The sequence below is a fragment of the Paroedura picta genome, chromosome 7 (assembly GCF_049243985.1).
Source record: "Paroedura picta isolate Pp20150507F chromosome 7, Ppicta_v3.0, whole genome shotgun sequence".
In the NCBI taxonomy this organism is placed as follows: Eukaryota; Metazoa; Chordata; class Lepidosauria; order Squamata; family Gekkonidae; genus Paroedura; species Paroedura picta.
The window spans coordinates 65,629,706-65,643,155 of NC_135375.1; the positions used below are offsets into that span (position 1 = coordinate 65,629,706).

General features: G+C 45.3%; 1 protein-coding gene across 8 annotated transcripts in view; it reads left to right on the forward strand.

The window, feature by feature from the left end:
* FRMD3 (FERM domain containing 3) overlaps nucleotides 1–13,450 on the forward strand; it is a 152,781-nt gene that overhangs the window by 5,725 nt on the left and 133,606 nt on the right. For 4 of the 8 annotated variants that reach the window (XM_077344697.1, XM_077344698.1, XM_077344695.1 and 1 more), the window contains exon 2: nucleotides 9,170–9,253. The exons of the other annotated variants lie outside the window; for them this stretch is intronic. The gene's annotated coding sequence lies outside the window, so the exon portion shown is untranslated. The remainder of the gene's footprint in view (nucleotides 1–9,169; nucleotides 9,254–13,450) is intronic. 8 annotated transcript variants of the gene reach the window in all.

Consider the following 13,450-nt stretch of genomic DNA (forward strand, 5'->3'; position numbering starts at 1 on the left):
AGCATCCTGCCCTCCTCCAAGTGACAACCTTTCAAATACTTAAAGAGGGCTATCATGTCCCCTCTCAACCTCCTTTTCTCCAGGCTGAACATTCCCAAGTCCCCCAACCTTTCTTCATAGGGCTTGGTCCCTTGGCCCCAGATCATCCTCGTCGCTCTCCTCTGTACCCTTTCAATTTTATCTATGTCCTTCTTGAAGTGAGGCCTCCAGAACTGCACACAGTACTCCAGGTGTGGTCTGACCAGTGCCATATACAATGGGACTATGACATCTTGTGATTTTGATGTGATGCCCCTGTTGATACAGCCCCAAATGGCATTTGCCTTTTTTACTGCTGCATCACACTGCCTGCTCATGTTTAGTTTGCTTTTTCCCCTATGTACTTTTTATGGTGCTCCTGTGAAAATAGCACTAGGACTGGAATGCTAATGTTCTTTTAAAATCGTTTTTCAGTCATCCAGAAGGAAGCGGTACCAGCATTCGTGATGAGGATTCCCTTTGTGGAATATGAGGTGGTTATTGAGTGGGCTGAAATATGAATCTGAGAAATACAGATTCTAGCCAGCTTATTACATGGCAGGAGTGTTGTCATGTAGGTCATCAAGTGGCCTAGGGCTATGTTTGGATCAGCCAAAGTTCAAAATTCGGGATGTTTTTTTTTTCAGGCTTGAGACTTTATTATTAAAAATTAGGTAAATAGTAGGAGTAACAGTAGAAAGAATCAAGATTCAAGAGCAATCCTCCTCTTTAATGACATTTATTTTCCAGTTTTTTATTTATTGGTTAAGCCTCCTTGGGATTTGTTAAGCCTCCTTGGGATTCTACTGCTTCAGAGCATTGTTGAGTAAGATTGCAGTAGTACAGCAGAAAGGTAGACAAGTAGAGTGCAAAATAAACTAACAATATAATGGGTACAGTCTGTAACATGCAGATTCTTCGTTCAAGATGGCTGACCCGCTTGACCAAACATAAAGCTAAATGGAGGCAGTTGAAAGGATGGTAGTAAAGGATGGTAGTGTAAACTGGTACTGGGTTTTAGATGCTTATCTTTTGGTCAAGTTGGCTGATATCTGGTAGATGCAAGTAGAGGACCAAGGCACATAAATTATTCGTTCTAATTTCTATTTTAAAACACATTCCTTTTCTAATTAGTTACATTACTATATGAATTGTAATTCATGTGCTGAAGACTACTGGATTAGTAATCAAATGATTGATACATGTTACTTTGAGCGTCTTCTGGATGAAATAATGAACTACAAAAAGAAAAAACATGTTATAGCTCACATTAGCAGTTTCTATGAGAATCTTTAATTTATTTCTCTTGCTAAATAGTCCATCTTGATGATGTCAGTATTGAGCCTTAACTGTTCCTACTGGAGCACAACCATGTATGTGTATGTATGGTTTGACTATAAGAAGCTGTATGCTGTGATTAAATTCCTTCAACGTATACAAATATAAATTTTCCAGGATGACACTGTCATTCCTGAGAAGACTTTTTATATACTTCACAAAGGAGAAAAACTTCCGTTTTAATTATAGAAGTAAATTTAAAATTATTCCTGTTCAACGGATTAATTTGGATTACAGTGATCTGTACATTTCTTTGTCTCTTTTGAAAGCTTGAGGCTGCATTGATGTAAAGTTTAAAAAACTAGTGTTTTAATGACCTGTTACAAAGTACTTTTATCATGTTCATCTTAACAACTTTGTGAATTAGGCCATCCTCAAAGTCTTTTGTTGGAATTGCAATCAGCAAATAATTTGATGAAGTCAACCTTGAAGGGCTGTTGTTAATCTGTTTAAGCAGCTAAACGTCCTCTCTGCCCTCGACTCAAACGGGCTCCCTGGTACACCAGGGAGCTTCGGGAGAAGAAAAGGGAAGTGAGACGACTGGAGCGAGTGTGGCGGAAGACTCGCGACGAAGCTATGAGAACATCTTATTGCACGCTTATGAGGGCGTATGAGATGGCGGTGAAAGTGGCAAAACGTGAATTTTTTGCCGCGGAAATCGCGTCCGCAAGCTCTCACCCGGCCCAACTATTTAGGGTACTTAGATCTCTTACCGCCTTTGAGGGGCCCCAAAATAATAGCAAATTGGAACTAGGCTGCGAGGCTTTAGCGAGCTATTTTGCGGACAAAATCTCGTCACTCCGCCGCGATCTTCCCGCCACAGTTAATACAGTAAATGAACTGGAGGCCTGTTGGCTGCCTTTGGAGGTGATGTTTGATGGCTTCAGACGGCTCTCCTTACCCGAAGTGGTCAAGTTGCTAGGTTCGGTTAGGGCGACCACTTGCCCCCTTGATCCGTGTCCGTCATGGCTCCTCAAGGGAGGTGGCCAGATGATAGGAGGCCAGCTTAGGAACATCATCAACCTCTCCCTGGATTCTGGGGAGTTCCCTGGGCAGCTGAAGGGGGCAGTGGTTCGCCCTCTCCTGAAAAGATCCATGCTGGACCCGCGGGACCCAGCCAGCTACCGCCCAGTGTCACACTTGGCGTTCCTGGACAAGGTGGTTGAAAGGGCCGTGGCAGACCAGCTCCTGGCATTCTTGGAAGAAACTTTGGCACTCAATCCATATCAGTCTGGCTTTCGACCTGGCCACGGGGTGGAGACGCTGTTGGTCGCCCTGTTGGATGACCTCCGTCACCAGCTGGATAGGAGCGGGTCGGCAGTGCTGGTTCTTCTGGACCTGTCGGCCGCTTTTGACATCGTGGATCATGAACTGTTGGTCTACCGCCTCGCCGGCACAGGGATATGGGACACAGCTTTACGCTGGATACGCTCCTTTCTCCAGGACCAGACCCAGAGGGTAGCAGTGGGGGATGAGTTCTCACGTTCCTACAGACTTCCTTGTGGAGTCCCCCAGGGCGCGGTCCTCTCCCCCACACTGTTCAACATTTTTATGCGCCCTCTGGCCCAGCTGGTGCGGAGTTTTGGGATGGGTTGCCACCAGTACGCTGATGACACCCAGCTCTGTCTCCTCATGGACGGCCGCCCGGACTCCCCCCCGGAACCATTTGCCAGATGTTTGGAAGCGGTGACAGGATGGTTCGAGCAGAGTCGCCTGAAACTCAACCCCTCCAAGACGGAGGTCCTGTGGCTGGGACGTAGGGGCCAGGGCCAGGAAGCGCGCTTACCCACCCTGGGAGGGACGCAACTCACTATCGTGTCCCAGGCCAGGAATTTGGGTGTGATCATTGACGCCTCCCTGACCTTGGAGGCGCAGGTCAAAAAAGCAGCAGGCTGGGCATATTTCCACCTGTGCCAGGCCCGACTACTAGCGCCCTACCTGTCCCCCGAACACTTAGCCACAGTGATCCATGCGACGGTCACCTCCAGAATAGATTTCTGTAACTCGCTCTACGCAGGCCTTCCCTTGTCCTTGATCCGGAAACTTCAGCTAGTGCAAAACGCAGCTGCTAGGGCCCTCACTGACATACCTTGGAGGGCCCACATCCAGCCAGTGCTGAGGCAGCTGCACTGGTTGCCAATTGCTGCCCGGATCCGGTTCAAGGTTTTGGGTCTAACCTTCAAGGCTTTACGCGAGTTGGGACCCACATACCTGATGGACCGCTTATCGCCCTATGCCCCCTGCAGGGCCTTGCGCTCTGTGGGTGAAAATCTGTTGATCGTTCCCGGCCCTAGGGAAGCACGCCTGGCCTCGACCAGGGCCAGGGCCTTTTCAGTCCTGGCCCCCGCCTGGTAGAATGAGCTCCCGGGAGAGCTGCGGGCCCTGCGGGATCTTTCATCGTTCCGCAGGGCCTGCAAAACGGAGCTCTTCCGCCTGGTTTATGGTTGAGGCCAAGGCTGACAATATAGACCTATGGCCCCCCTGGGATTTGGGACTAGGACCGAAGTAAACACCATCAGGGTCTGAAATAATCACCATCAGGATCCCCTCTCCACCCACCAGTAGTGGGAGGGGGGGAAGTTGACTTGCCGATCTTGCCATGTTAGTAATGTTGGAATTGTAATTATTGTTTTAATGGAATTTTAATGGGGATTTTAGGATGTTGTAACCCGCCACGAGCCGCAAGGGAGTGGCGGGAAATAAATATAATAATAATAATAATAATAATAATAATAATAATAATAATAATAATAATAATAATAATAAAACTGCCCCTATGTGCTCATTAGTGCCATCAAGTGGTCACAGATGAGGTTGCAAAGGAAAAACCCTGAGCACATGTCCTGAGGATTCCTTTGTTTAAGGTGGGCTCTCACCAACCTCCTGTTTCTTCAGGAAGAAGGACTTCAGTATGTGTGCTTGCTGAAGCAAGGAGAGCCATTAGGCTTTCAGCTCTCTCCATATGTAGTCCTTCCTGCAAAACTAGCCATAAGAGACTTGCAATGTGTTTTCTTTGTAATTATCTTTAAGTTTCTGTACTGAAGCAGATTTCTGTAAATAATGTTTCCAGTAAAGATTATCTCTCTTTTAAATCACAAAGCACTGTGAGTCTGGATCTGTGCCTCATCCACAGAAGTAACTGACCACTGCATGCTTTAAAAATTCTATTACTCTGCAGCTCTATTTCTCTGGATGGACTTTGGACCTAGCCAAGCCTGAAAGTCCCAACACCTTTGCATCTGCTAAAGCAGTGGTCCGCAACCTTTCTTAGGCTGCGGACCGCTGCGCGGGGGTGCGTGGAGAGGGTGACCCGGGGCCCCGCGCATGCGTGGCAGCCCCGGCGCAAACGTGCACGCGTGGACTTGCCGTGTGTGCGTGTTTGCGCCCCTGGACGCAAACGCACACACGCGGCAAGTCTGCTTGTGCGCGTTTGTGCCGCCGGCATGCTGGCAGCCGCGGCTCCCTCTCCCCGCCCCTCCAGGCCACAAGGAAATCGGCCGCCAAAGCAGCCGATTAGCTTGCGGCCCGGCAAGCTTCTCTTCCCGCCCCCTCCCAAAGCAAGAAGCTTGCCGGGCCGCAAGCTGATCGGGCGCTTTGGCGGCCGATTTGCTCGCAGCCTGGCGAGCTTCTCACTGTTGGGGGGGGGACGGGAAGAGGGAGCCGCGGCTCAGCGCCGAGGCCTTCGCAGCCCGGCACCGGGCCGCGGACCGGGGGTTGGGGACCACTGTGCTAAAGCAGTCTATCTGATTATTCACAGATCATGTTATTCTGCCTGAACCATTTGGACGCAAACGCACACACGCGGCAAGTCTGCTCGTGCGCGTTTGTGCCGCCGGCATGCTGGCAGTCGCGGCTCCCTCTCCTCGCCCCTCCAGGCCACAAGGAAATCGGCCGCCAAAGCGGCCGATTAGCTTGCGGCCCGGCAAGCTTCTCTTCCCGCCCCCTCCCAAAGCAAGAAGCTTGCCGGGCCGCAAGCTGATCGGGCGCTTCGGCGGCCGATTTGCTCGCAGCCTGGCGAGCTTCTCACTGTGGGGGGGGACGGGAAGAGGGAGCCGCGGCTCAGCGCCGAGGCCTTCGCAGCCCGGCACCGGGCCGCGGACCAGGGGTTGGGGACCACTGTGCTAAAGCAGTCTATCTGATTATTCACAGATCATGTTATTCTGCCTGAACCATTTGGAGATAGGTAGCAACCTTATTGCATGGGTAGGCAATCACTAACATGTCTGGTGAATAATGGTATACTCTTTTTCTTGGCACAAAGGGCTGTGTCTCTGCCTGGTCAACCAAGGTGAGTGAATGCACAGGAGCCCCTCTTGCCTGCTCCAAAGAGAAAAGAAAAAAACCTCAACTGTTTTATTCCTGAGCTAGGGTTTGCCAGCCTCCCTGGGGTAGGGATAGGATTGCCAGACCCAAGCTGGAAAACTCCTGAAGATTTGGGGGTGGAGCCTGGGGGTCAGGGACCTCAGAGGGGTACAATGCTACAGACTCCACCCTCCAAAGCATTCATTTTCCCTAGGGAATTGATCTCTGTAGTCTGGGGAAATCCCAGCTCCCACCTGGAATGTGGCATCCTACCATGTGCCTTTCACCTTTCAGAGGTGGGAGGGAGTGTTGGAGGGAAGCACAGCATCTGCCTCAGGGAGAGGTCTCCCCCCATAAATGAGGTGGCTCTGCCTGGAAGCATGACAGAATTGTTTAGCTGTACCTCTGAAAGAGGACAGCATACCCAGTTGTTAGGCTTGTCTCTGGTGATCATATTATTTATTCTGACTCATGAGAAAACACAGGATGGTGTGGGTAGAATTCTCTCTGTGTAAAAGGATCCAACATAGTGATTAGTCAGTAAACACCTGTTTAAGTTTTGATAGTCTGGAGATGATCTGTGCAGCTGATTGATTGATTGATAGGTTGTTTTAAAGAACCAATCAATCAATCTTTGGTTTTTACATATCCTCTGTCCTCCTTCACAGCAGTGAACCCTAATAACTTGATTCCCCAAATTATGAGAGGCTGTGTGGGTTGAAAGAGCCTGTCACACAGTGACCCCCCTGTGGTACTTGCCGTAGTGTTGAGGCCATTAGTGTGGAAGAAGGTGTTGCATAGGAATTGCATAGTGGCTTCCAGACCTAGGCAGCTGTCGACTGGGTGTGAGAGATCTCCTCTTCCAAGGACTGCCTGCACCACAGGGGCTCAGTGGATCCTCATCTCCCTTCCCATTTTGTTTGCCAAAACACCAGTTTTTTCACAGGTAGATGTTGCATTTCTTTTGACACACAGACCAGAAAGGTTGCTTACCTTTCCCTCAGTGTTTTTTCTTAAGTAAAAACTGGAATTACAAAGTTTAGACTAGCAGAGTACCTGTATATCTTCCTCCTCTACACTATGGAGTATGATAGCAGATGGGGGTATTTACAGCAGGAAATTGTGGAAGTTGACCCCTACTCCTACAGCTCTTGTCCGGCTTATTCTTCCTGTGACCACTATATAAAGAACCCAGATTTAAATAAGTGTTTACATTGGTAGAGTCTAATTATTTTCTCAATGGCTTTCATCTTTGATGATGCCCTGCGTGGCTGTTCTGTCATATAAAGTTTAATTAGTTGTTGTATCATGTTTGGAAGAAGATTTTTCTTTTGGTGTAAAATCACAGCTTATATAGTTACTACCATTACTACATTACAAAGAAGCTTTTTATGCAGTTAGGCAGGGACACTGTTACTCACACAGTAACTGGAAATAAGCCATATTTTCTGGTTTATTCTTTCTGTGGAGGTTTTCCTCTCAGTATTTCATATGTCTGCTCCAGAATATCTGGATGGTAGGGCAATTCTGCCACAGATGGTGAAATGGACCAGTCTGCCTGCACATTTTCTGAAAATGAAGAGAGAATGTTTATAATAATAATAATAATAATAATAATAATAATAATAATAATAATTATTATTATTATTATTATTATGTGCAGTCTGGTGGGTGTTTCTATATGAGTGGTTTAGCAGCTTGTACTCGGAATTCTTTATATTTATGCAGATCACCTTCTTGGCATTCACTACCTAGATCTTGTTCCAGACTTCCTCCTCTAGTTTCTCACCTAGAGTTGTGATCTATGTCAATATGAACCTTTTTCTTTGGATGGATGGTGAGAGCTCACATGCAATGAGCTCTTCTGTTAGTGTACATTTCTGGAGTCAGTCACTTGGACACTGTTTCCAAATAGAGTTTCCAAATTTGGTTTGGGAAATTCCTGGCCTCTCCAGGCCAGTGCCTCGACAGGATAGTACTTTGGAAGATAGCTCAAAGAACATGTGATGTCATAGAGTCCACCATACAAATCTGCCATTTTCCTGATATTTATAGTCTGGGGATCAGATGTGATTCCAGAAGAACTCCAGCCCCTCTCCCTCTCCAGTTGATAACTCTGTTTTCACCACTATCCCAAATGCCTGCACATGTAGAAAGAGACTTTTCAGAGTAAAGGTTGAGAGCTAACAGTAGTCTGCGGTGCAGCTGCTTTCCTTGTGCTTTACCTAAGACAAAGACTTGAAGATACTGCCTGGGAGCAATTAGATGCCCTTTTGGTGTCCTCCAATGTCCATTTTCCTGACTTTTCAAGAGTGCACCCAGGGATTTCGGAAGTAAATGGTGGTTCTTTATTCTGCAAAGTGGAACTTCACATTCAAAAGTTAACCCTGTATTTAGTGGGGCATGTGGAATGTGTCCTCTGAGATGTCAGAAATATCACAAGGATTAAGATAGAGAAAGTATACTTTAATCGTTCTCATACATTTATTATTTTAATTATTATCAGAATCGTAATTGGTTCATGTTCTAGTTCTCATTCATCTCCTCTTGCAGTACTATTTGCTGTTATATGTACCTATCTGTATTTTAAAAAATACATAGAAGTGTTTGCTAGGCTTCTAATTCTAGACAACTAATTTTTAAGTAGCACTTTCTTCAGAGAATCCGTTCTCCAATGTGAATTGTAATGCAAGCTGAGGTAATAGCTTTTGAGGCAAAGGACACATGTAGGGCTATCCAGGGGTGGTCAAACTGCTGCTCCAGATGTTTATGGACTACAATTACTGTGAGAATCAGCCCCCGTCCCTGTCTATAGACATCTGGAGAACTACAATTTGGCCACCACTGGACAGTAAACTATAAACGATTTGTTCAGGCAGGCAAAAGAAAAAGGGACTGTGGATTATACCACTGTGTATGGGACAGACTATCTGTTTGCTGCACATATCACCTTGTTGTCATATCAGTGCAGTACTATTTTCTTCTTTATATCCACACTCAGTGTCATGCCTAACCTGCTATGCTTATTCAGATTTTGGTAATCTTAGTCCTGGTACAAAATAGACTTTAATTATGGTAAATAAATGAAATAGCTGCTGCAAGGTGAACCCCACTGGGAAGGGATGCCAAAAGTTGATTGTTTCAAATGTAAACAAGAATGAAGCCCCTGTGAAGGAAATCAGGAGATTAGTAGAGCTCTAGCTATGCATGAAGAAAAGTTCCACGGGAGCCAGCTTGGTGTAGTGGTTAGGAGTGCAGACTTCTAATCTGGCAAGCCAGGTTTGAATCTGCGCTACCCCACATGCAACCAGCTGGGTGAACTTGAGCTAATCACAGCACTGAGAAAACTGCTCTGACCGAGCAGTAAGATCAGGGCTCTCTCAGCCTCACCCACCTCACAGGTCTGTTGTGGGGAGTGGAAGAGGAAGGCGACTGTAAGCTGCTTTGAGACTCCTTTGGATAGAGAAAAGCAGCATATAAGAACCAACTTCTTGTTCTTCTTCTTCTTCAGGATTATGTAGACAGCAGAGCTGGCAGAAGATTTAGTGAATTTATATCAATCCACAAGTGATGTCAGAACAAGAAAAGCCAAAAGGTATTGCAACAGTGTGTTCATAGAAAGCATGGATGAGAACATGGGAGGGACTTATTTAAAGACTGCAGATAATGCATGTTTTGATTAGTTATCTAAATTCATAGTCTACCCTTTGACTAAGGAGTGGGCTTAGTGCAGTATTTTCATATAAGTCATGTACATTTTATGTACATTTTATGTACATTTTATGTACAATTTTATGTACATAACTGTACATGACTGTAGCTTTACTAATAACATTTTTGAAGGCATCTATACTTAAGGAAGGACTGATCAAGCTGAAGCTGTATCTAGAACAATGAAGAAAAATCTTGGGCCTAGGAAAATAAGTGCTATCCTTTTCTTCCCCTTTTCTTCCCATGAAACTAGGGTTGTCCACTCTGGGTTGGGAAATTCCTGGAGATTGGGGAGGTGGGGGTGGAGGGACCTCAATGGGGGTATATGGAGGCCACTCTCCATAGCACCCGTTTTCTCCAGGGAAACTCTGGATCTATGTCAGCTGGATATAAATTGTCATTCCAGAAGCATTCCAGGTTCCACCTGGAGGTTGGCAGTCATGCTTGAATCTGGGAGTGCCAGCTTCACTCTGGAGATGGGGGATCTCTTGGAGCCCAGCACCCATTGTCCACTGCTGCTTAGCTGGCATGACAGCATCCACAAAGCAATAATATTGCTTCCAGTGTGACTCAGAAGCAATGTCATCGTGATGAGCGATGCCTATTTGCCCTGGTTAAACCACAGAGTTTTAGATTAATGCCCTCCCTAGCAAGATGACAGGTCACACAGGAAGAACTGTTATTGCTCCGGTTACACTGATCCCCTCAATCACAGTTCCTGCCTTTCACGTTTCCTACTGGTTGCCAGGCTACGTCTGGAAATCCTAAACGAAGCCCTCCACCTAGTTTTCAGTAGATCCTCCTAACCTTGCCTAATTCCTAATTGTTTCAGATTTGTTGTTGTTATGTGCGAAGTCGTGTCCGACCCATCGCGACCCCATGGACAATGATCCTCCAGGCCTTCCTGTCCTCTACCATTCCCCGGAGTCCATTTAAGTTTGCACCTACTGCTTCAGTGACTCCATCCAGCCACCTCATTCTCTGTCGTCCCCTTCTTCTTTTGCCCTCGATCTCTCCCAGCATTAGGCTCTTCTCCAGGGAGTCCGTCCTTCTCATGAGGTGGCCAAAATATTTGAGTTTCATCTTCAGGATCTGGCCTTCTAAAGAGCAGTCAGGGCTGATCTCCTCTAGGACTGACCGGTTTGTTCGCCTTGCAGTCCAAGGGACTCGCAAGAGTCTTCTCCAGCACCAGAGTTCAAAAGCCTCAATTCTTTGACGCTCGGCCTTCCTTATGGTCCAACTTTCGCAGCCATACATTGCAACTGGGAAGACCATAGCCTTGACTAAACGCACTTTTGTTGGCAGGGTGATGTCTCTGCTTTTTAGGATGCTGTCTAGATTTGCCATAGCTTTCCTCCCCAGGAGCAAGCGTCTTTTAATTTCTTTGCTGCAGTCCCCATCTGCAGTGATCTTGGAGCCCAGGAAAATAAAATCTGTCACTATCTCCATTTCTTCCCCTTCTATTTGCCAGGAATTGAGAGGGCCGGATGCCATGATCTTTGTTTTCTTGATGTTGAGTTTCAAGCCAACTTTGGCACTCTCCTCCTTCACCCGCATCAACAGGCTCTTTAGTTCCTCTTCACTTTCTGCCATTAGAGTGGTATCATCTGCATATCTGAGGTTATTGATATTTCTCCCTGCAATCTTGATCCCAATTTGTGACTCCTCTAATCCCGCATTTCTCATGATGTGCTCTGCATACAAGTTAAATAGGCAAGGCGACAGTATACAGCCTTGCCGAACTCCTTTCTCAATTTTGAACCAGTCAGTGATTCCATGTTCAGTTCTCACTGTTGCTTCTTGACCTGCATATAAATTTCTCAAGAGACAAATAAGATGCTCTGGTATTCCCATCTCTTTAAGAACTTGCCACAATTTGTTGTGCTCCACACAATCAAAGGCTTTAGCATAGTCAATGAAGCAGAAGTAGACGTTCTTCTGGTACTCCCTAGCTTTCTCCATGATCCAGCGTATGTTGGCAATTTGATCTCTAGTTCCTCTGCCTCTTCGAAATCCTGCCTGTACTTCTGGAAGTTCTCGGTCCACATATTGCTGGAGCCTAGCTTGTAGGATTTTGAGCATAACTTTGCTAGCATGAGAAATGAGTGCGATGGTGCGGTAGTTTGAACATTCTTTGGCATTGCCCTTCTTTGGGATTGGAATGTAAACTGACCTTTTCCAATCCTGTGGCCATTGTTGAGTTTTCCAAATTTGCTGGCATATTGAGTGTAGCACTTTTACTGCATCGTCCTTTAAGATTTTGAATAGTTCAACTGGAATGCTGTCACTACCACTAGCTTTATTGTTGCTCAGACTTCCTAAGGCCCATTTGACTTCACATTCCAGGATGTCTGGCTCCAGGTCAGTAACTACCCCATTGTGGTCATCTGTTTCAGATTACATATATTTATTAAAACAGATATCTATTACTCTCACATTGTGGCGCATTTTCTTCTCACAGGAAATCCTTTGTGTACTGTATGTCCTTTGAAGTACATAATAAATTGTCACCTTTAAAAGCTGCTAACTAGCAGGACAAAATGTACACTGGACAATTTTATTTATAAACAATGATTTCTGCAAGGGCTCACAAATCTGTTAATAATGTAAGCTCAGATAGGTTGTATGAGCAGGGGAGGGAAAGGACCCATGGGAAGGGGAATATATACAGTACTACTTTTTTCTTCAGTCTGACATTAGTGGGAAGAACTCATGCTCCTGAAAAAATACAGAGCAGAATAAGTGAAATCTAGTTCATTTGAGAGATCCATAGAAACCCTATATTATTATTCTATATAATATAACTGTTCCAGCTTTTTTACATGTGTTAGAGAGGGATTGCATTATAACATAAGTTGACTAAGGTATTCTTGATAGTGAATACATGTCAGCTGCAAAGTTATGTGGTTACATATTATAGTAGCAGCACGCTGGGTTGGCCAAACAGAATCAAGCTAGCTGCCGGCAATCTGGCAGAGAGCAAGATGATTCATTCTAGTTTGGACCTTCAGTTGGGCCTTGTATGGCCAGAGTAGCTGCATCTTGAATATGAGTTCTGTTTGCATTTAGTCTGACTATAGCCTGAACAAGAATTCTCAGATTGACTATAGCCTGGGACTATAGCCTGAACAAGAATTCTCAGATTGAAAAATATTATTTCCCAAGTATACCTGTGGATACCTAGATCTGCAAATTGGGGCCATACTTGCAGTAAATGGATTTTTCTGCAAACTTGATAGACCTACTGAGTTTGCAGAAAAATCTAAAATCTTGGGGGGGGGGGGATTGGAGGGATGTGTTTAAATTCCTTCAAAAGTAAAATAGCAAGCATAGAAAATTACTTGTAATAAATGTTACTTGTAATGAATCGTATTAATATACTTGTGTGGTGTTATTTGTGTTTGGGGTCTGTAATCTGAACCTAGTACCTTGTCCCATTTTGAATACAGCTACCAAAGTAATTGTGGAACTCACAAGTTGTCCTGACTTCCTGAATAACACCTGGATACTTGGTACCTCAGTGTCTCAGCTGAAGGTTAGTTTAGTGGGGCTGATGATGGAGCGTTACTCAGTCTGGGCAATGAGGATTTGCTCCCCAGTTTTGTACATTTTGTTTTTGTTCTTCACCCCAAAGATTTCTTGTGGAATAAGGGGGCTTTGGCAGTGGCCAAAAAGAACTTCCTCATGTTCTGAGAATTTATAATCTCCTACCTGACCCCCCCCCCCGGATAATTTATTCTCTACCTTTTTCAAAGGAAAAGATACAATCCTTCTTTTGAGTTCCCCCCTCTTCTAGTTGTGACTCTGGCTTTAGGTGTGACCTTACTGTTTATTTTCCTTCTTTTAGCTAAGGTAATTTATATTTGTAGGGCACTGAATTGCTCTTTGCCTATAAGATGAGTTATTTCTCCCTAGTTTTCCTATTGCTGACTGTTAACTTGTGGAAGGTGTCTTCCGATGTGTAAAGGGTGTGAACTGTATTGTTATTATTGTAACATTATTGTTAGGGCAGAGAACATTTCTGTACACTTCCCAATAGTCTCTATATGAAACTTCCAAAAGGTCCCTCCTATTTTTTTTT